Source organism: Puma concolor, chromosome B2 (assembly GCF_028749965.1).
Source record: "Puma concolor isolate L17-30 chromosome B2, mPumCon1.1.hap2, whole genome shotgun sequence".
Classification (NCBI taxonomy): Eukaryota; Metazoa; Chordata; class Mammalia; order Carnivora; family Felidae; genus Puma; species Puma concolor.
In genome coordinates, this window is record NC_141671.1 from 87,103,644 (window position 1) to 87,106,696 (window position 3,053).

At 32.0% G+C, this 3,053-nt stretch overlaps 1 long non-coding RNA gene across 1 annotated transcript; it reads right to left on the bottom strand.

Moving 5' to 3' along the window:
- Window positions 1-300: 300 nt before the first annotated feature.
- LOC147581094 (uncharacterized) lies at window positions 301-2,376 on the bottom strand. Its single transcript, XR_015250842.1, has 2 exons — window positions 2,322-2,376; window positions 301-456 (listed from the first exon to the last, which is right to left on the bottom strand). It is a non-coding gene; the product is annotated as an uncharacterized LOC147581094 (long non-coding RNA).
- Between the last annotated feature and the right edge of the window lie 677 nt (window positions 2,377-3,053).

The following is a 3,053-nucleotide window of genomic DNA, read 5'->3' on the forward strand; positions in this document are numbered from 1 at the left end:
TCTATCTCTCTCCTTCAAACATAAACGTTAAAAAAATTAAAAAAAACAACGAAATAAATAAAGTTTCCATCTAGCCTTTAATGAGAACTTAAGTAAGTCCTTAAATAAAGACCCTTTCATTGGTTTTATACTTCCACAAATGTCATTCAGTTTAAATGACTGACTTATTTGCATAGCTTGTTGGAGAAATTGGTAAAACATTCTTGCTGCATTTCTGATAGTTTCCTAATATTTTGCTACGTTTGTTTTATCCACATTACTTTGTCTCACATTACTTTCTTTTCTTATAGATGTTCAAAATCGTACTGACATGTTTTATTCAATAAACAAACACATTTTAAGCATTACCATATGAAAAACACTTTGTTAGATGTTATGAGAGACAAAAAGATACATCAATCCTGGTCCCAGACTTCACAGTCCGGGGGAAGTAGGTATATAAGTAATTCTCATGTCCTGAAAGAGAAAACAAAAATTTCCACGATGAAAGAATACAATGGGAAAAGGAGAGATTATTCCCAGTTGTGGAATTTTAGAGGAAAGCTAGTGTTTCCACAGGTGACAGAAATATTCTATGGAGAGGGAATTCCCATTATTGGCAAGCAGTATCCGTTTCACTGGGATTTCTGCTAACCATGGCCTAGTGAGGTATCTGGTGCAGTGTCTTCAATCCAAAATCAAACAACACATTTCTAAGAGCACTTCATTTATTTTGGAAAACCATTTTTCTGAGTTTTCAATTTCTTTCTCTGTAAAGTACAGCTTTTCTAATCTATATTCATGAGAAACTCTATAAGTTTAAGTAACAAATGGAATAATGTACAAAAAAGCACTTTGAAAATTACGATTCAAAATCGCAGGCTTTTTTTGTCAAGCTCTTCATGTGTATTTAAGATATCGATATAGGTTTTTGAGTGAAAGTTCTTGAGAAATAGAAAATCTAAATGTATTGCTGATGCATCACTGCTCATTACAAGAGCATCCCAATTCTAAGGAGACATCAGAGAATTGAGACTTGAAAGTCAGAAAGGTATTGCTGTCCTGTTTCAGGCCCCAGTTAGTTACAAAGAGACAATGGTGCCCCTTAGATTATTTATTATTTTTCCTTCCAAAAACTTAAGTTCTCCAAAAGAAAAAGGACTTAGAAGGCAATTGTTACTTATTTCCTCCCCAGCCTGTGCATGGGGTAAGAGATGAAGCTAAGAAATTTTGCCATTTGATGATAAAAATATAGTCAACTTACTTTTTTAATAGCCAACTTATTTTTAACAACACATTATTAAGCATGAGTTGAAAGAATATCTGTGTAAACAAATCAGAATCCAAGGAGATTCAGGCTTTATGATGCTCGAGTCATTCTCTTGAACCATGTAACTACACTTCTAGCACTACATTTGATGTTCTCACTCCCAGAACTCTTTAACTGCCCTAAATCACCATGTTCTACTTTTTAAAAGACAAATCATTTAAATTTCCCCTGTGGTTTCCTGTTAAAATCCTAATTCTTCCCTAAAAATCGTAGACTATTCCAATGAGTTATTGGTGAAGTTACCACCTTGATGAATAAATGGATTCCAGATAAATGAAAAGAAAAAAAATCATCAATTTTTCATCAATATTTTATTGGCAAGCTCTTAAGAAGTAGTTTCCTACTATAAAAAAATGCACACTGACAGTAAATTTTGAAATTTCTAAAAGATAACCAAAATACAATAACAAATCCCATTCAAAATGGAAACATGAACATTATAAATGTATTCAAATTCACATCTAGTAAATTTGTGAACTGAAAAATCTCAAGTCTTAAAAATAGTGAAGTATGACTGAACAAAGGAAAGATCATTTGAGATTTTCTCTTTATTCATTCAAAGATGATCATATGATATACTCCCATTTTCCATAGAATCTATTGCAGTAGGCAAATTATTTAAATATTAACAAGTTTTCATCAAATATTAACTTTAAACACATTAGAGATCATTTAAATCTAAGGAATACAATAACTTAAAATAATACAGTTATGGTGGCATATAATTAGTGGCACTTTGTAATAAGCTATTTCACTTCACATTACCAACTCTGAATGGGAACAGGTTTAGAAAGACATTAACAGAAAATATGACAGAATTTGCCTGAAGACTATAAACTGATTGATGTTTTGGAACTTTCCTCAGACCTCACTGAATGATGTTCTCATTCAGGCAACACTAAATGTACTAAAATATTCAAATTCGGTTTTATAATTTTCAAGAAAGAAAAATGAAAGAAAGGTCACCAACAATCGAGGCTTAGAATTTAGGTTAAAAGAAAATGTTACATACTTGTCAATGTTGTTTGTATGTCATCCTGAAGGAGACATATGTGGGCATATTCACTGAAAATAAATGAGCAACGATAAGTATTTCCTCTTAATATTATCTTCCACTTTACAATTTTGTAGAGTTCATTTGCAAGCTCTTTCACAAAAACACAGGGCTTCAAATCAACTATTCTAGGAAGAAATACAGCCATATTTTTGTTGATACTTTAGAATGCAAGCACAGAAGACAAGATACCCTATTATAATCTCAAAGATATTTAACCTCATGTTAACAAAATTAAATAGGGTTCATACATTTTATGTAGCCTTACTTTTAGAAAGCTTCATCTGTAATAATAAAGACCCCATCTCACTGCCAGAGCTTTGATTCTGCATTAATTAAATATTTATTTCCTCTTTTATTCTTAACCTAATTTCTAACCCAGAGCTTTAGTTTCATGTTTTTGCCTCTGTAAACTTTAAACCACTGCTGCTAATTACAATAGCAGGATATATATGCTGAGTTATCCAAACCAACCTAAAACATTTGAGGTCTACCTGATTTTGCCTCATTATAGGTAGAAAATGGGTCAAAGCAAAAATTTCTTTGTAGGCATACAAACATTTGGTTCTTAATTTCACTGACACTGAGTTTCTGGGCAATAGATGTATTTTTCTCAGAATTGTCTTGGAGATATGTACGTGACTCGGACTTTGTGTCAACACAGTAAGAAAGAATGCTGGTTCACTGATC